General features: G+C 38.7%; 1 protein-coding gene across 1 annotated transcript in view; it reads left to right on the top strand.

Annotated features, from left to right (window-relative positions):
* The first annotated feature begins 9,215 nt into the window (after nucleotides 1-9,215).
* TBL1X (transducin beta like 1 X-linked) overlaps nucleotides 9,216-21,064 on the top strand; it is a 138,539-nt gene continuing 126,690 nt past the window's right edge. The window contains exon 1 of the mRNA XM_031060415.1: nucleotides 9,216-9,288. The gene's annotated coding sequence lies outside the window, so the exon portion shown is untranslated. The remainder of the gene's footprint in view (nucleotides 9,289-21,064) is intronic.

Here is a 21,064-nt window from a genome sequence, read left to right as displayed (position 1 = left end):
TAGCAGAAGTGATCCTGTCTGCCGTAGCTATTTCTGAGCTGTTTCCAGTACCAGTAGTGGGTTACCCTGTGAAGCTGGATCTAAACAGGAAATGGTTATGGTATAGATGTGATAATGAGTGAAAAAGAGAAACCAAGTTTGAGTGTAGCTAAGATATTTATTTTCTGAGAAGGTAGTGTTCTGCTTGACTAGAATGCTTGCTTTATTTATAGAAAAAAGCTCCCATGTCCTTAACTCTCAGGACAGTTCTGGCTCTGCCAGTTGCTTGGTAGAAAAAATACTTTTTGGAATGTGACTGCAAAACATTCATGGCATTTCTTGGCAAATAAGATATCCTGAGGATTAAGGGAAAGTAGTTCTTGTTTTGTCTAGCTCTAGTAATGTTCATGTTTTGGGCAGACTCTCCACAAAGATAGGATTTTTGGGAGTATTTGATTGTAAGAGTGAAACTAACACTATGATGTGAGTAGCTAAAACCTACTGACTTTTGTAGGCACCACAAAGCTGTTTGGTACCAACCAGTTAGTCCCTTCGTCCGTCATGATTCTTTGACTTAGTGCTCCTACATTTTTAGGTTTTCTGTGCCTTTTTCTTGTGAAACCAGGAGACTGACACTTCCAGGATGATCTAAACTTTTGAACAAGAAGAGCATTCAAATTATAAACTCAGAATCCTGTATAGATTTTTCAGGAGAATATATCAGTGTTGATGTGAGCTTCTGTAGAAGTGGTTACCACTGGGCGGCTTTTGCTCTGGCAGCTAAGAGCAAGTATGTGTGAGAGGAGGCGGCCTAGCACCTAGTGACTTGTCTGGATGGAATTGCCACAAAAAGGCACTTTCAGTGCTGGCTGAGGACATAGAGACAAAGTAGGTGAAGGTTTGGCCTTTCTGGGTATCTTCTGTGTGGCTCCCCAGCAGGCTGGTGTGGTAGACAAGTGGCCATGTAGAACCATCCATTTAGAAATTATTTTTGAGCACAGGCATTTGCTGTGGAGTATCAAGAGTGCTTGTTACTGTGTGCTGTGTAGTTCCTGTGCTTGCTGCTGGAGTTCAGAGGTGTATATTTAGGGTTAAGAATCTGAAAGTCTCAGTTGCTAATTCAGCTCTGCAAGCCCTCAGTGCCGTGTCTGAGACAGGTCACACTTATCTTTATCTCAATATGCAAATATCTAAACTGAGAAGAACATCTGTTAAGATCATAGGAGGTTGTGTAGATGATTTAATGGTTGTAGCAGTCTGAATTAGGTAAAGTGCTGTGATAATGCCACTAACATGTCTCTAAGCCACCAGGGTGACGCTGCTGTGGGTTAAATGTGCTTCTGCAATGCATTAGACATGATGCTTTTGTAGAGAGGGAGAAATGCTAATGGCATTTCCTAAAGCCTTCCTGAGACCTCATTTGTAATGTTGTGTCCGATGATCCTTTGCAGGGAGCAGAAAGATGGATTTGGATTGGAGCAGGTGCAAAGACAGTTTAATAAGCTGCACAGGAGATTTGTTCTGGAATGACAGTAGAAAGTTAAGTTATGAGATGAGTTTTTGGATTTGAAGTGTTGAGGTCTCCAAGGGGTCTGAAGGGAGACTGAAACTGCTTGTTTTGATTATATTTATTTGGCATTAACAACATGCTGCAGTCTTTCCAGTGGTTGCTAGTGGATAAGAGAAAACATGCCTTTTCTGCTCTTCCTCCAAACCTTTTAATAACCCTTTAATAACAATGTATTTTACTTGTCTCTTCTAGTCCCCACCTTCTAACATTCATCATGGAACCAATTACTAGATCTAGGGTCAGGAATGAATGGGTCCCCTCAGGAAAGAGAACATACAATAGATATTTTTGTTCTTTTTTGTTGTGTTAAACACGGTCCACTTACTGTGATCATTTAGGAGAAGTTGCTACTTAGCAATTACTAAAACGTGCAGCTACTGCAAAGACATAGAAAATAGCAAGTTCTAAAGCTGTAGTGTAATTGTAGCCTTTCCTATAGCTGTTTTGCCTTTTGTAGGGTATTGAGAAGCAGTTTGTGGGGTTTAGATACACAATGGGAACTGCAGAACTGAACATTCATCGTGTGCTTGCCTGCAGTTGCATGTTCCTCTCAAAAGGGTCATCCTGTGTCTCTGAGCTGTGCTGAGGCACAGTGCAATGCTGGGTTGGTGGTCTAGTGCAGCTGTAGCATTCTTGAGAGAGGGGTTTGTTTTGTGAGGATGAGTGTTTGAGTTATCTTTCAGATTTCTAGTGCTAAAGCGATGCCCAGGGCTGTTACGATTAGGGCAGTTATTTTGATAGATAGTGGCGTGGTTATTGGAGGGGTTTTTGTGGGAGTAATGAATGAGGTGATGAAGAATCCTGCCAGGATACTTCCTAGTGCGAGTCGAGTGATGGGGGAAGTTACTGCGGGGTTGTTTTCATTTATTGGGGTTAAGGATGGTTAAACTGTACTGTTTGGTGCAGAGAAGTTTCTCAGTCATTTGTCACCTCCTGTAGCCCAGAAGAACCATTCTCAGTGACGTCTTGCAGTTTGGTTATCACTCCGCCTTTGCATTTTTGGCCTTTCTGTGAGAAAGTAGACTTGCAGGGAAGTCAGCGTGTCATCAGTGACCTCAGATTCAGGGAGGGAACTACAGAAGCAAAATGAGATGTGAAATTCTTTCAAAAGCTCTAAATTTGGTATTAGGTAACCAGAATGTGGGCAGGAAGCAAAGAAAAATAACTGCTTCCATTAGGTTGTCCTGTTTTTTTCAGAAAGCTGCAGCCTGAGAGGGGCATAGTATTTATAACATATTCATGGCATAGCTGCTTCCTGGTAAGTGTGCAACAGGAGGAAGTGTTGTTCTTAAATTAGTAAGTGAAAAAGTGGCTGATAAAGGACTGGCTACAGATTTCTAGATTTTATTCCAGACAGGATTTAAAGAGAAGGTTTCTTTTCAGTGTCTAATTGGAGGGGCAGATAAAAAAGTAAGATATAACTTCCTGGTGTTGATAGGCTCTGTCCACCACCAGACATTCAGTTGGCTGTGAAAAGACTCTATGCTTTATGTGATTATTGTAATTTAAAAAAAAATCTTAGGGAATGGCTATAATGTAAGCCTGGGTGTTTGTAACATACCTTGTTAGGCAGCGGTGTACTCTCAAGGAAGAGAACTGGTAAAGTAGGATATTGTTCCTGCTTCTACTAGTAACTTGCCATGTGGTTTACACGTATTTCAAAAGGAGACAAATAACTTTGAGTGGATCATTAATGTTTTAATTGAGGCCAGTTGAATGAGGCTTTTATTTTGTACCATAAAAAAGCAGTAGCTCCCATTCAGGATGAATTCTCTTTCAAAAATGAACTGAGTTCAGAAGACTGTACTTCTACTTGTCTGACTAAATGTAATAGCAAATCTTTCAAAAATTCTGGCCATAACATTTACATTAAACTGTTAAAATGGATATGACTTATAATTTACTTTGAGATCAAATACAAAAAATGTGCTAGAGATTATGTTTTAATTGAAGGGACTTACACTGTGGAAAATTTCTTTCTGTTCAACATCTTACAGATCATCAGTCTGGGTGGAAGAATGCACAGAAACCTTTCATGGACAATTGTGTGACAGCAACTGCGCTGTTTATATTTAAACATTTCTATTACTTTCTAGCAATGCCCTTCACTATGAATTCCTGTAATTAGTGGTTCCTGAAAGTATCAACACCTCCTCTCTCCCTCACCTCTCTGAAGTGTGAAGCTCAAGAATCAAAGAAATGTTAACTATATTGGCTGTAGACTGTATAAAGTATAATCCCAGATGATTTGTTTGCTGGAATGTTCTAGGACTTACCTGTGTGACCAAGTTAACTAGCACCAACCAGACTAGAACAGCTGTAATGATGATGCTAAAGTCGGCTTGCTCTATGAAGAGAAATGTTCTGAGGTGAGCTGGGATTCTTTTGGATGAGGATTGTTAAGCAAAAAACGTTTTTATTGCCAAACCCTCCCCACCAGACCCTTTCATGGAAGATTTAAACTAGTTCATTGTATGATTCTGTCACCATTGCAATGGTAAATCTTCCATGTTAGGAAACCATTAGATGGTGAGAATCATTATTTTCCTTCTTCTTGCGGGCTTTGGGGAGGCACAGGCACTTCTGATTTTGACGAGGCGGGGAAAAGGGGTGATTCTTGGCTTGGTACTTGTGGTTTTTGGGGGAAAATGATGGATCTTCATTTGTAAATTACTGTCTTGAGCTTTCTGGCAAGGACCTATGTGTGGGTGTGAACTAAGTGTATTTTTCATGTCACTGGTGATGGAAACTAGAATATAAACACTGTGGTACAAGGGATGCCAGGATCTTGTGAGGAAGGGAAAAAAATCAGAGTAAAAAGATTTCCTAAAATAAAAGGAGACAAGTACTTAGAGTTGTTCTATGGCTTTTTGGTCAGTTTACTGGTGTTTTTTCTTTTTTTTTGTATTTTGAGGGGTTTCATGTTGTGTATGTGTTGTTTTTTTTTGTTCTTTATTTAATTCAGAATCAATCTACTACTAATAGCTGTGTTATTAATTTCCTGTTATCCTAGCTAGCAAACCCATTTGACTATACTGATTAATAGGAAACTCAGAGTGCCAGCTTTGGAGTAATGCCTCAGATCACAAGTGATAATTGGTTTCTGTATGAGTTGTAGTCATTGCATTAGTTAGGTTTTGAAGCCCAGTTCCCAGAGCATGATTCATATTGACTATCCTCCTTTCTCCATGGGAAGTGACAGTGGTGAATTTCCTGGGTCAGGCAATACTGGGGATGGGAGTCAGGATAACTAAATCTCTTTCTGCCCTCAACACCAGCAGGAAATATAAGAAGTGGAAGAACAAGCAGTTCTCTGAATTAAATATATTCGTGTGACTGTTTGAGACCTCTTCTGAAGAAATAAGAAAAAATATCATCTTACATTATCCTAACACATATGTTTCAATTTTGAGTACTTATCAAGATCCAAGTATTCTGAGCATTTTTATTTCCCTGTTGCATTTGGGATCAAATAAAGATAATTAGACACCACTTTAGCATGAAAGTATACTTAACTCAGTGTGACTCAACAGAGGAATGAGTGATTTATTTGTAAATACTATGTTCATTAATGATATTAAATTTATACCTGAATTTTTTATATTGGACAGAAAAAGGTTGTGGGAAGGTTATGTTGTTGTAGTATACTTAAATATATTTGATCATTTGCTATTTAAATATAAAAAAGTAACTATTTTTCAGGATTTTTTTCAGTTAAATCAGGGAGATATTTTTTCTTTTTAGATTTAATGTTGGAAGAACCAAAACCTAATAGAAATTTCTCTTCAGCAGAAAACTTCTAGCACTGAATCATTCACCTGTACTCATTAAGTAAAGCATGCTCTTATTAAATGGCCACAGTAGCAGTAATACAGTAGTAGCATAGGAGGGGTGTGTCCATAATCCAGGAGTGCAGCACAGGCTGGTATCCACCCACTGGGAGGCAGCTCCATGGAAAGGCACTGGGTGTTCTGGTGGGCAGTGGTTCTGTGTGAGAGCAGTGCTGCTGTGGCAAGGGATGCCAGCAGGATGCTGGGCTGCAGCACCAGGGGAATCACCAGCACAGATAAGGTAAAAGTCATTGTCCCACTCTACTCTGTGCTTGCCAGGCACACCTGAAGGGCTGTGCTCACTTTTGGTCCTGCTGTGCAAAAACGTGAGGACAGGCTGGGTCCAGAGAGGGGCCACAAAGGTGAGCAAAGGTCTGGGGACCTGCCTGAGGAAAGGCTGAGAGAATGGAGTGTGTCCAGTCTTGTGCAAAGAGGGCTCAGTGCCCACAGAGATGGTGGAGACTCCCTTTTTACAAGGAGTCCCATGGAAAAGGTAATGATTAAAAGTTACTCTCGGTGAGATGCTGATTGAACACAAGAGGAAAAATTTTCATAATGAGAACAGTAATATCCGCATGGAAGCTGTGGATTCCTCAGCATTGCACACTTCTAAGATTGTCTGGATAGGGTGCACTTACCTAGACTGGGCTTCTGCCATGGAAGGTTGGATCAGACAATTCAAGAGGTCACTTCCAGCCTGGTATTCTGTAATATTCTAAAATCATCTTGAATTCAGCCTAAGAGCTCTTAACCCACCCATACAACAAAGGCAGGGAAGTTTGAGACAGAATAGAAAGATGTCTTTGGTTAGCTCATACTTTCTGGCAAAAAATCGATGAAGGTATGCTACACTCTACTTTCTTCTGTAGAATAATAATAAGAACACTTATCTGTGGTACATAGTGCCAAGAAACCCCTGTTTTTAATTAAAACTCTTTTTCCCCTCCCCCACAGTACTTAATATATTTGACTGAATCAAGGGCTGTTTTGTCTTTGAAAAAAATGTTTTTAAAAAGTGTATGTAACTTGCTGTTAACTTAGATGTAGATTGAGTTTAGATTGAGACTTAGACTCTAAGTAACTTTATTGTGGTTCATTGTAGAAGGAATTTGTTTTTAAATTTAAAAGAGTGGATGGTGTTAATCTAACAGCAAGACAGAAGTAGCTACAGTCCACAAAGCCTTCATACAGCTGCCTTGATGTCTAAATATATAGGTGTCTGTAGTGAGGTATTTAAATGCCTAAAATTCTATTTCTGCACTGCTGGTTGGGCTTTTCTTCTGCCCCAGTTCTTCTGGGATCCTGAAATTAAGTGTTCCTGCTCATTAGCCCTTGTACAGATCTCTTTAGCACCCGTCATTAGAAGTGAGTTCTGCACAAAGCGTAGCAGCCATGGCTGTGGCATGCTAATCACAAAGACTGCCTAGGAACCAGGAAAACACACGGAGTTAGTTGTTGAGAAGAAATTTGGAAACTGCCAGGGCAAGAGGGAAGCACAGGAAGTGAGTGGGGGAGTAAAGAAGTGGGAAGAACATTGGAAGGTGAAAAGCGATATGGAAACATGAACAGATCTGTGAAGGGTGCAGAAAGCTGAGAGATGGAGAGGAGTGTGCTGGTACAGGAGAGCTGGAAGCTAATGGGACTCTGGGTGGGAGCAATATATTGTATAATGAAGTGGTTGAGAATGCTCAAGTGGCCACTGAAAGGAGGCAGGGAGGCAGGACTGGGATCCCAAATAGAAACTGAGCCTAAAGACAAGAGTGGATGGGGGCAGTAGCACATGTCCACAGGATTGGCAATAATGACGCTTGGATGAGAAGTTTTGAGGGAGACTGAATATCTATATTGAGCAAGATGGAGCTTCTCCATTTCAATGGCTACTGTCCTAAAAAAGCCAAGCTCAGAAAGCTGCCTTGAGTAAAGAGCTACAAAGAGCAAGTCCTGCAAAGCTGGGAAGGCACAGAATTAAGATTGTCTAAAATATGTTAACTGAGCTCCCCGGGACATTTGCATTATGATACAGTTTTAAATTCTATGATCTCAGAATTTTATGGTCTTTCCAAGTGGAACAGATGTGTATGAAGGCTGCAGCAAAGAAGGACAGCCTCTGGACACCTGCTTTTATTTGTTGTAGAAACCCCAAGACAGATAGTGAATGGGGCAGCTCACAAGTGAGGGGAGATGTGTGTCGCCTTAACTGGGAAACTAGGTGGATACAGCTTCTCCAGGAATTTAGTTAAGGTATTACAGAAAGCTAAATACTCTGAAAAAATGAGTTTTAGGAACCTGGTTGAACAGCAGAGTTTGTAACACTCCTGATTCTGAAGTTTTCTTGTCTCTGGGATCACATGATGCCCTTGGCAGGGGTGTGTTGCTAACTGGCAGCACCAAAGGGAGCTCTGTCCAAGAAAGGGCATTTCTGTCCCCAGATACAGAAATGGAGAGCACAGGGCAACGCACTGAGTGTGTGGAGCTGTGCTGTGGCCATGTGGAATGCAGCCACTGGGTCGAGTTTCACGACTCTCTTCTAGCTACTGTATTCACTGAATGAGGTTGGAGACATGTGGAAAACAACCTGTTCGTTATCACCTAATACAAAGTCAGACAAACTAGATTTGAGCAAGGGTGTCCAATTAACTGCAAATCCCTGGAAAAACCCAGAAAAAAACTTCTGAAGAGCTTACCTTAAAAATTTGTTAGTTTCCACATCATTTGATATCTTATATTAGGATTTTATTTAGGGTGTTGATGTGTGTATATAGCTTGTTGACTTCTGTTTCTTTAAATGGCATGCTTTCCATACATTTCTTGTGGGAAAATATGTGCAAAAAACCTAGGAAAATCTAGGAAGTATGGTTACAGTCAGTTTTTAAATTTCTGTTGGCTTCTGGTAAAATCTTCTTTGAAAAATTGTTCCCTGCTTAATTTCCCAATTATATATTTACTTCCATGATGGAGAAGACAAAAAATATTTTCTTTTGATGTGATGTAATTGGAGCTGTGTTTTAAGGGAGCTAATTCAATCTTATCTGATAATATCCTTACCATGGTCAAAAGTAAGGCTGCAATTGCTATTTAAGGAGACTGGTTACAGAGGTTGTGTCATATCAAATACATTGCTTTTCTACTCTCTTACTGTTAAATGGGCTGCTCTAAATTAGATGGTCTAATTCTGGAAAATTTGAATATGTGCAGGTGGACTTTTGTGTCAGCAAAGCCACACTTATTTAATTGGCGCTCCATATGTCTGCAAAAATTGATTCCATATGGTTGAATGGCACATTTTGAAAATGTTTTTTTAATTCATACTAGTGCCAGGAGAAAGAATAACTCTATTTTTTGAGCTCCTTAACAAAGTGACAGTGCACCTGTACACGAACCTTCTTTCAATTTTTAAAGCAGTAATTGCATACGTAGGATTTGCTTGTCACACATTAACAGCTTTAAGGTGGTTTAAATATATAGCTAACAAAGGCTTAACTGTGTGCTCTGTGTTTATACTCCTAAAAACAAGTGATGAAATATACCTAAACCATGCAATCCCACCATCTATTAGGTTGAATTTACATGAGTTTTCTTACAGAAAACTCTTTCATTTAGGGTCATGGTAAATCTAAGTGTATATATATATACTGGTCAAATAAAACCCTTTTTTTTTACATGGGGAAAACAGCTTTGAGTTTGCTTCAGGTTAACCATATTGATGGGAAATAATCCTGTGAGAAGAACTGGAGATCTGAATTTTTAAATTAGGACCATAAAAGTTGGTATAATCAAGAGATGAGTTTATGAGGAGTAATGTAAATTAATTTTTTGTTTCTTTTTATTGTGCACAGGTACCTAAGGATAAAACTGGCCTAAAGGGAAAATCTGGGTCAAACTGGGGACCTTGACTGTTCTTGCACCTGAGTAAGTGAATACTTAGTGGAAATCAGCTTTACAAAATGTTAAGACTGTGAAGTATTTTTCAGCATCTCTGTGCCTAATTGCTGTTGTAACTTTAGACAAGACTTTGGCTTTTGAATTGACAAAGACCAGAAGTGGTAGGGTACCTGCAAGGGAGGGAATGTGCTGTAGAGCCTTCAGTGCTTTGTGGTATGTTTTGTTTTTATTGCTACCCTTGAAGTCCCCACAGAATGAAACATAGCTTATGAACAAGATTTCTTGGTATTTTGATGTTCTGCCTTTGCAGTTATTTATCTTCAGACTGATGTCTGAGTTTCTTAAAGCTTAACTTGATCTTGCTGGTTTGTAATCATAGTAAGGAACTGAGACTCAGCAGAACTGAAGGTCAGGCCAGGTTAAACATGAGGTCATCAGAGGCTGAAGGCTGAGAAGATGACCTCATGAAAGGTTGTCTTGGAAAGGATGAATGCTCATTTCACGAGGGGTGTTTTTTGAGACAAAAACTATTGTCTTGATTGGGGTTTCCTTTCACTAAAACAGGACAGTGACAGCTTTTCTTCATCAGCTTGGATGGGGCATGTGGTAGACATTCCTTGGTATCTGGAGTCCCCCAGTCCCAAACCCAGCCTACACAGTTTTCTGAAAGGCAGAGCATTTTCCATTTATCCACATAGCTTTCTTTCCTGGCAACCCAAGCATTATTCTGGTTGCAAAAAATTATTTTACATTTTGAAAGCTACGTTGATGTGTTACTTATTATTTATTGCATTTATTTAATCATACAAATTCACATATGAAATGTCTGTAATATTAATAAGCAGATACATTTTTCATAGCATGAAACTCCTTTCTACTCATAACATATTTTTTAAAATGGGCAAGTTAATTGAGTTTTCTGAAACAATTGCTAGAGCTGGAGCCTTTCTTCCTACTGGCATTTCTCATGCTAAAAGAATTATCTTTGGTTTTAGAGAGCTTTACTAAGCTGAATATCCTTACTGGTATCTACATTAAATTTTGAAAACAACACCTACCAGCTGAAAGTCTCTCAATGCAATCTGGTCTAAACTTGTTACCAGTCCTGTTTATTCCAAATCTGTGCCGTGGTTTATTCATATTCTCCTTTACTCGTGAACTTAAAAATTGATATCCATCACATCACTGCATAAAAAAGTGTATTTCATTTTGCTAGAGTATTTATTGCGTTTGTCCCTGCAGTAGAGTAGTAGACAAAAATGTCTCTCATTGCTTTCAATATTAAAGAGAATTAAATATGTAATCTAAAAATCTGCCAGGCTTTGTGAGCTATGCACGCATAAGACTTTTAATTCATTAAGAAATATGTCATGGTAGCATTTAGCATTATTGTTCTTTTATTTTAAATTAGGTGAATTACAAATAATGCCTGAGACTGTATTATAAGTAGCTGGTTGCTTTCCTGTTTTAGCAGTTCTCATTGAAGTTCTGGTTCCTTGCCTTGAACTTGCTGTGTATAGTTTTAGGAATTAAGTCTCTGGACTAGTGAACAGGTGTAAGGTTTATTAAAGAAGAGAAGTTCAGTGTTCTTAAATGATAGTGGCATGTTTTGAAATCCCAGTAGGCTCAACAGCTCTGTTTTAAATCCAGCAGGGACCTTTGAGAGAGGTTTTTGCTTTGTTTCTTTTAACTTCTATACTAACATGAAGCAAATGTTTTCATTTATTTCCTGTGTTATCAGTCCTACTCTGCATATTTTAGTCTATTGCTTTTGACAGTGATGAAAGGCAGCTATTTCCCAACCTTTTGTATTTTGGGTGCTACATAAGCTCAGCTGTTCATTTTGGGAATGTTTTCTTCTCCTGATTTGTTCGTGTTTCCTCGTTTAAAAGGCAGCACTAGAAATTCCAGATACAGTCGCAGTCTTCTTGGAATTGAAATTTAGATTTTGTGCCTATGTACATGAGGCAGCAGCTTGCCCATACAAAAGAAAGGCAGTCATTCTGCTGGACTGGAGGACCTGTGGGTATAGTGACAAAGATACTGTGTCAGTGTTGTGTTACTTTGTACTTGAAAATTGTCCTTAATTGTGGTCTAATAAGGTTGAAGTCAAGAACTAGTGAACTAAGAAATGGAGATAATCCAATTGCATTGTGTAGTGTGTTCCTTCATGAATATAGGATTGATCTCTGGGTGTTTTACCCAGTTTATTATTTGCCAGTTACTGTAGTTACCGTATCACCTACAGATTTTCTCATTCAGACTTGAAATTGAGTGCCTTGGGGCGAGATTTTCTCTGTTAAGCATGAAAATGAACTGGCCTTGGTTTTGAGAGCAACCTGTGTGCAGCAGTTCTTGTGCCTGCTGCTCTGGAAAGATCAACTGGTTCTGTGCAAATCTACATCTGGGCATGAAGCGAGATAAGTGCAGCAGTGATGTAACCCTTGCTCTGCTGCCTTCTGTTCTTTCCCAGGGTGTTATCTGGGTAGCTATTATCTGTGCCCTGGTCAGAGGCTGAAGTGAAGCTGGCTGGTGCTGGCACTGTAGCCTGTTGATACCATAGGATGAAGCTTTTTCGACTTCTTTTAGCAGTTAATTTCACAGAGATTGCTATTTTTTTTGTAAGTCACAGTGTATGGTTTCTGACAGCTTTTAAAGATGTCATATGCTCTGCTGTTTATAGCGTAGAAGTCTCTGGGGACTTAAAACTTTCTCTACAGTATCTCTCTTACAGAGATCAATTAAGTTTCTAATTAAAGTTTTATCAACCTAGCATCTATTGAAATCCTAAAAATGTTGGTGTTTGTTGAGACAAACATAGGAGGTTTTCTAATCTCATGAGAAAATTTTTGTTGAGGATTGTTGGGTTTTTTTTTATATTCTTGAGTCTTTCTTTGTTGTTCACAGAGTGATGTTTGAATAATGGAAAGCTTTAGTAGCTGAAATTTTTAATGAAAAGGAGCCAAACAAATTTATTTAAGCAGTTTTATTGATTAAAATATCTTGTTCTCAGCTAACAAAACTGTACTTGTAGTCCCTCCCCATTCTTTTATTCTTTGAAAGACGACTTATTTTGATCAGACCTAAAATGTTGATGACAATTATATCTCCTTGTTTCACCTGAAGCCTTTCTTTCATGTTTGGAAAGTTGTATATCACTACATATGAAAGGTACCAAAGTCCTGAGGTGGGCCTCAGCATTAAAATATGTAGACACTTCTGCTTTATGAGGCTGTAAACCAGATAATTCATCACTACTGACAACCTGGAAGTAAATGTGGGCTTTTAAAGAACAATATGTTTTATTACAAATTCCTTGGGAGGGGGAATGTTTGTTTTTAGGAATTCCTGGAGAGTGGAAGCCTATTAGGATGGTATTGTACATGTAATAATTCATGTACATGGCCTAAGTTGTTTTCTTTTCTTTTAAGGTCTAAGACCATTTAAACATTCTGTCATAGTCATAATAATAATTAGTAGCATCTTCTCTGCAAACACAAAAGAGAGAGGGAAGCTTTTTTTTTTTATTTTTGGAGTGTAATATTCTCAGTATCTATATAAACAAATGATAGTGTGTGGCATGATTCACATGAATAGCAATGCAGCTGTATTGCTGCTGTCTGCCCAGATAGCAAGAAATGAGAGAGAAAGAGGAGGTGACGGGGGGATATGAATCTGAGAGAATTGTGGCATGAATAAATTGACACAGTGGTTTTTCTGGGGGGGGACACTCATTACAGGAGGCTTCATCTGTTTGCTGCTTTCCCATATTTAGAAAGCATCTTTAATGATCCTTTTTGCAAACAGCTCATGCAGTAACTGGCAAAACAGAAGCAATTAGTGGTGTAATCTCAAAGGGAATCTCAAGCTTCACTTTAAGTGCAATGATTAAATCCACTAGAATGATAACCATTGCTGCCAAGAAGTCCTGTAATTGGCCACTAATGTATTTTGTTGTAGCAGTCGATAACTGCTGCATTTCATGCACATAATTAGTAATGCACACACGTTTGGTCAGTAAAATTGAAAATCCTGATAACCGAGGGTAGAGGGGGTGGAAGGAGCACAGAGCTGGAGAACTGAAATACTGCTCTGTTGATAGTACCTAACTAGAACTGTGTGCTTCAACAAAACAAGTGTCCTACTGTGCTGGAATACAAATGGGCTGTCTGTGGCAGGATATAGCAAAGACATTTGGCAGAGAGGGATTTGAAAGCTTCTGGCATAATGTAATTGAATTGGCCATTTCTTTAAAGATACAGCAAATTGTTTGCTGCAGCATTCATCATCATAAGGAAGGTCAGACAGCTTGCCAAACATATGATATTCATAATAAAACGTAAAACGGTGATGCTTATATTTAAACACAAATCATGTTATCATGTTTGTAAAAGCTGCAGAAATGAATGGGAATATTTTTGGTGGTGCTGAGCATTAGTAATCTAAGTAAGTCTGTAATTCAAGAGGGGGACAGCTTCTAAGCAGAGAAGAGATCCACAGGGAAATTCAGCTACTGAGCAACATATGATCCCCCTGATTGGAGAGGGTAGTAGGTGTTTTGGCAAGATTATTGCTGACTCTCTCTTCTGATCACTTAAAGGAAAATAAACTTGTATGATTCTATTTTTTGCCTTTTAAGAAAACAAAGGGAAAAATAACAAAGAAGAAGGACTTAAGTCATTAAAAAGAGACAAAATTTGAACAAAGCGTTGCTGGGGGTTTTTTTGTCAGTTATGCTGTAACAAAATAAGATGATGCAACAACCTGTAGCGTATCTGTAATGTTCTGTGAAATGCTCTGTATTGGTGTGCTGGGAAACCCCTCTCGAGTCACATCCAGAGCCCTGAACGTAAATTGCCTGGTGACAGGGGCTTTGGGCCATGCAGTGATGCCTCTGCAAATGAGTAGCTGTTAGCTCTTAGGTTCTAACACATTCAGGAGACTGGCATTTTGATTTCTTGCACCACTGCACCACTGATAGGGTTGGAAATGGGAATCAAAATAATTAGATTGGATATATAGATCCCAGCAAACCAGCCAAGAAAGCGGCTGGGCTGGGGAGGGCTGCTCTGAATTCTAAAATGTGCCAGTGCTGTTTTTATGAGAGGATGAGGATGGGAGGAGTAAACTAGAGTGCAGATGCTCACCATTTATATTCAAAGCATGTAATAAAATAATTGAATATATGCTTCCTCTTATTAAAGCCTGTTAAAATCAGTAATAAAATGCATTACTGTTGTATTAAAAAGGGAGCACAATTTTTCAGGTAATATATCTTAGTTGTATGCATAGTGTACAGATAAGCAGGCTGGGAAGTGTTTTTTTTACATTATCCAAAGCATTTCTCTTTCTTACAGGACTGTTCCCATCAGTTCATTTTCTGTTACTTAGTGCAGCAGTATCTTTGCAGTATTCCCTCTGGCAGTTTTTTACAGGCCAACAGTCATTTCCCTCCAAAAAGCCTTTCCTTCTAGTTCTTCAATATTTTTATGTAAAAACCCCAACAAAAATAAACCACCAAAAAAGCCCCCATTTTCCATGTACTCCTTCTTGAGTTTCCACAGCTGTTAGAAAATGTCATCCTTTTTCCATGCACATTCTTCCTTTAGATATTTGTAAACAATTATCCCACTATCTCTTTGCCCACTTTACCATTTTTCACCTGTAAAAAAATTATGTTTCTTTACTCAAATGTCAGTTCTTCATCATTTTGCTTTTGAGAGACCCACCTTCATTTAATCAGGAGATTCAGGAGTCCAGGTTCTCCTAAATCTGTAGAGAATATATTTTTTTTTCTATTATCATGATTTCTGGTGCTTTTCTTTTTTAAAATTCTACTCTCTAGATTGACTGCCCATATTACCTCCTACACCATTTATATCTCAGTGCACTCTCTCCCTTCCTTTCCTACCCTTCTTATTACTGATCTGAATTTTTTTTCATACCGAACATGTTAAATCTTGCATTTTTCCAAGCCATATTTTGCTTTCCATTTGTATTTCTATTTTTGCTTTTCATTGCATTAAATCCCAAGACCTTGTGTCTGCAACTTCATATCTATCAAGTCAATGTTTAGCGTCCATCCAAAGTAGTCTGTTGGTTTGTGTGCACGCCTGCCATGAGGAAGGCAGTGGTTGCATGATCTCCTCTACTTTGAAGCCAGATGCACAGGACTGTGTCTCTGGTAATTCTGTATGATAATAACACATGGGAAGTACTTGCCTACTTTTGCAGAAGCCTGTCCTGCATGCTGTCCCCAAAATACCAACTGAATCCGTAAGCAAATACAGCAGTTACTGGCTCCAGTTGTAGTCACTGGAAACAGCTATGTTGAGCTGTTACTGAGCTAAATATCAGCATTTTGTTCCTGTTTCACTGCTTTGGTCTCCAGGAGGTCTTTGGTGGTAGTTTCCTTATTTTCTTATTGTGCTCTTAATCCATTCATAATTTCACATTACCCCACTCAGTTGTAAAGATAGTTATGAGGAATAGCAAGGTGATGTCTTCTTGTTTTAATCTGTGCAAGCCCATAATATCTGAAGCTCCTTCAGCAGTTGTCATCTGTGTATCCTAAAGGTGTCCCAGTCAGTGATTCCATGTTTTGATGTAAGATTACAAGACTGACAAATAAAAAGTGTGTTTGCTGTCCATGTGGAATGGAGATTATTTAGCTGGTATGGGAGTGCAACGTGGATGAGTGGTACTCATACCAGGAGCTCTACGAATGCGAGTTTACTGCAGGAATAGTTTGGTGGTTCTGCAGGAGCTAATTTTTATAGTAGAAAATGTAAAATCCAATCTTTTTTGTTAAAAGAAGACTGAAATGATGAGTTGGCCATCATCTGGTAATAACCATGTGAAGATTTATGATATGAGAAGGCTCTTTTTGTTTGGATGCTATGGAAGTAAAAAGATGCACTGGAAATAAGAAAAAGAAGAATTCAAACAGGAAACAGATTTTGTTATTCCCCCAGCATTCATTGAAGTTGAGACAAGGAATTAGATGAAATTTTTACATCCAGCTCAGATGAATTTCTAAAATACAATTTCTTTCAGGGTGTTTAATGCAAGAATTGAATGTTTGAGTTTCAAAACTTGTGGTTTTGAGGAAACCTAGCAGAGGTAGGAGGTAACTTGTGTCTCTTGTTGGATTCATGCTTATTAAGGCCTTCAGTTAGGGTTTGGGCTCTCATCCAGGCTGGTTGTTTAGTTCAGATGATGGTCACAGGTTTCTGGAGGGCAGTTGAAACACAGTAGTTGCTGTGCAAGAAATAGTTCAGTAATGCTCCAAAGGCTAGCTCTTAAAACACACAGCTCACTTGACCTATGTTGGGAGTTTATTTAAATGCTTGGCACTGTTCTTTAATATAGGGAGTTTGGGGGAAAAAACGTTGTTTTGTTTTTTAATAAATTTTTCCTTGACCATTATCTGCAGCAAAATTGGCTGGCAGTATCACAGCGGGTCTAAATGCAACATTTTATTTATGGCATTAATTTTATAGAAGAACAAATTGAGTTTGGAGACAAGAAGAAATAAAAGACTCCTTAGCTTTTTTAGAGTAATAACTTGCTGAATGTGAATGAATGCAAATGTCACTGACTTGAACAAAGAGATCAAATTAAATAGCTTAGGCAGGTTACACAATGTCTGTCTAAGGGGACTGCAACACTTGATCCCTGTGTTCTGTCTGCTGCCATTGAGACAACAGTATAGCAGTGTATTGCACAGGTAGCATTTTCTGCACCTTTTAGGGTGTTAACTGCTATTAAATATTTCCTGTTCCAATATATAAATAACCTTCTGTGATATGAATTCTAGGTAATGAAAACCCTTGCATATTTCAGCACCACAGTATAGCATTCGTTTTATTCAGGAGACCTGCAGATATATTTAATCTTCTATTGTAAATTTATTAAAATTGTACAATATAAACATCAGGACGTGTCATACAACTGACTTGAATGTGCTGTAACTCAGGACAAACTGGCCTTTTTCTTCCTTGCCTGGAAGACTTTTCTTGTCTTATCCTTGGTTATTGGAAATAATTTTATGCCCTTCTCCTACAATAATCTTCAGAACTAAGGATGTTCAGTGAATGTCTTACCCCTTGTAACTTTTCACTGATAATGCACATTTTATGGGATGATTTCTTTTGCTGTACAGCTAATAACTCAGCATGTTATTCTGTGTTCACTTGGCTTTTGAAGGCCATCTTAAAAATATGCAAAAGAATATTCAAATTACTTTCCTTTTTCTGATCTCTTATGCCAACACTTAAAAACACGGTGAATGGTCTTGTGAGATAGTATATAATCAAGGATTTTTTTTGATTCTTTCTGAACTGGTAAAGCAGTTTCATTTACACACAAACTTAGCTGTAAAAAGATTAATATATTTAGTTATTTAAAAAGATAAGTATTGTGGCTGTGTAGGACTGAATTATACCAAAGTATGTGGAAAAAATTTTTTTATTTTTGAAAAAAGAAAAAAACCTCATTGTTTTTATTTGTTCTTAGGGGAATATGGTTTAATCTTGCTTTGTTACAGTAGCAAGTTTTTTAGATTTTCAAAGCATTAGTCCTTAAAGGAATAATACCCTTCTGCCACCCATGCAGTGTTTGGGAAAATTTAATTTGTGTAGGAAACGATAAGTGACAACCCTGATATCTTAGCTCCTTATCTTGGGAAATGCTCCCCTTATTTTCCTTTTCTGTGCCCCTCTCCAGGAACAAAAGCAATACAAGAATGCAGATGTTGAAAGGCACAAAAATGTGCTTAAAGTATTTTCCTTCTGTCTTGGAACAATGGCTGCTGACAGCAGAAGGCTTGCTTGCTCGTTAAAATTAGATTTGAATCATCAGTGTAATAGCAGTAGGAAATTGTAGGATGGAAAGGTGCCAGGAAGCCTATCTATATCTGCCCTTTTGCAGAGAGGGGGGCCTGCAGTGGCTTGAGCTGTCTCCTCAGCTAAGTGAGCCTGCCCTATATGACAAGTACTGCTTGAAGCATCCTTAAAACAAAATTGTCCTTGAGCAGAAACCATTGAGGTGGGATCCCAAGAACAGACAAAAGCACAACAGTGCAAGACAGCTGTTACAACTTAGGCTTCTGAAGAGTTTGTTTCTTGTTGGTTCCTTACATCACATTTAATTGGGTCCACTTCCATTACTTCCCACCATTTCCCTGTGCTAGGATAAAAAAAAATAAATCTGTGGTTTGGGACTTGGGGTTTTGTTTGTTTGTTGGGTTTTTTTTTGTTGTTGTTGTTTTGTTTTGGTTTTATTTTGTTTGGTTTTTTTTTTTAATTTTACAATTGTAAAAGCACTGAGAAGTTTACCTAAGTTAGTAGTGAGTAAATTAGAGGATGATGCTTGCTCAGAAGCTGCATCAGAGTCAGCATCATTCTGGTTTATTCTGTTTCTCTTCAGTTGTTTTAAGGCAGTCCAGTGCCCAGTTATTTCTTTTATGTAGTCATTATCTGTTGGCTTTGCAGTAACCCAATCTATGGAACACAGTGACCTCTGTATGCACCTTAAAACCATTCACAGAAATGGCTGTAATTCTGCTGATGCAGAATGCAGCTGCCCATTTAAATCTCTTTTTCTTACAGAGGGGATGGTTATGTCTCTGCTGTGTACTGGCTTCTGTTTAATTTTGAGTGCAGTTTTTACACTACTGCCATAAGCAGCTTAGTTCTTGATTACTTCAGGGAGTGCTTTGTGTGATACAGCAGTAATTGATATCAGCTGAAGTGCTAAACCTACCAGTCCCCTCATTTACATTAGTGCCAGTTGGAGATGGGGGAGCCAAAAGCAGGACTGGGCCTGGGAGAGGACTCTTGCTTTTGGAAATTATTTAGTTTGCTCTCATAACGGAGTAAGAATTCTCTGACCTTCTGGTTATGAGGTTGTTCTTGTCCTGGGGTGGCAAAATAAAATCAAAGTGGTTGTGTAGGGATGATCAAGGAGGGATTTTAGTTTAAGTGTTTAATGATATTTAGTGCATTACTATTGTCTTCATCTGTGCTATGAGTGCAATCAGATATATCTTAAAATGAATCTACATAAATAACTGAGTTATAATAAATGCAGCATTGGTTTATATCTTTTTTATCATTTGTTTGCATTTACTTCATTTAACACTGTTTTGTGTATTTATGTATCTATCTATCTGTATATATCTGGCATTTTTTATATATAATGTTCATTTATTTTGTGGAGAAATAAGCAATTCTACAGCTGGGCTGTATTGTTTTTGGGTGTTATTTAATAATTGGCAAATATTTAGCAGGCACACTACTGCCATAGTTTAATGAGACTGCTGTAGCAAATTTGATGGTTCACAAGAAAAAAATTGAAAGCAGTGCCTGAGCATCAGTGGCCATCTTGACTTGACCTGCTTGTGTGTCCAGCTCTTAGACCACAATCCCTACTCCTGCCCATGTACCAACTGGGAGAACAGTGTGTTATTGGGAAGATTTTGCTGGAAGTTGCTGGTATAGTTGTGATTGGAAAAGTGGGTAGGGTTTGATCTGCCTTTTTCCCCCAGGGTCCGTACAGGCCAGTAGAGTGGTGTAGTGTGAGCCAGGCCTCGGATGATGGTGGTTTGTATTTGTTCTTTCCTGCAGTGAGTCAATTATTTATTGTTATATGTGTCCTGTGGCCCTGTATCATATTTGTAGACAGTTATTTGCTGGTTTCTCAAGATAGCAACATGAGCCATTCCCTTAAACAGCCGAGATACTTGTGTTATAAAGAACCTTTTTGTAAGTGTTCTTCCTGTTTGTCTTGTAGGTGTCTACAAAAGTATGTAAATCTAATCTATAATATTAAGGGGTTTATGGCCTTAGTACTTACATTTCAGTTCCATGCAGTGCTTTGTGAGATTGCATGTACTCTTAATCATATTGTTAGCCATTATCATCTTTAAGCATATTTCATGTCCCTTGGGTGTCCACCTACCATCTGTTCCTTTATCCCATTAGATTTCCACCAGATTTCTCATTTTTTCTCTAGCATACTGTGCTGAAAAAAAGCCTCTTACAGTTTCTCTCATTGATCTCCCAGTTTAGTCTTAATTACACAGCTAATCAGATTACAATGACTCTCTTTATTTCTTACCTCCCTGTGCTTTCCAGTATGACCAAAAGCACGTACTTAATTTCTGCACGTGGGTATGTATGTGCATGCAGGATATACAAGATTCTTCTAAGTAGTGCTTTCTGTTCCTCTCACTTTGCATGGAGGGTATAAAGACACCTAATTCTTCACAGCTTCATCAGCTGCTCACCTTCCACTTCCTCCTGTGGACCGAGGGAATCCAACTCTTAGCAGAAGAATGCACAAGGAGCTTCCAGCCAGCTCGGCAGTCTGTCCCCAACACATGGCAGCCACAGGCTCTTAAACAAGCTTAGGCTGGCTATGAATACACAGTGCTGAGTCACTGCTGAGATGCTTTACCTTGCTGTGCACCTTCTGTAAAGCAAGCCATGGGCAGATCAGGTGTGCCTAGGACAGGCTATAGCTCACTGTCCTGGGCCATTTAAGGATGAGTGACTCAGCCATTTGTGTGGAAAGGCAACAAAGGCATCTGTGGAGCATCACCCCTGCAGGTGTTTGCTGCCACCCTGCTCTGCTTGGGCATCACTGCTTAAAGTAAAACCTGGGAAAATAATCTCCACACACAAAAAGCATCTTTCAGTTTCCTTTAAAACCTGTGAGAAATGTAGTATTCTGGGAAGATGCCTGAGGATTATTTACAAACCTGGTGACAATTCCAAACAACAGAGAGCATGTTTACTGT

Source organism: Geospiza fortis, unplaced genomic scaffold (genome assembly GCF_000277835.1).
Source record: "Geospiza fortis unplaced genomic scaffold, GeoFor_1.0 scaffold50, whole genome shotgun sequence".
NCBI lineage: Eukaryota > Metazoa > Chordata > Aves > Passeriformes > Thraupidae > Geospiza > Geospiza fortis.
This window is presented reverse-complemented; position numbering and strand designations above follow the sequence as displayed.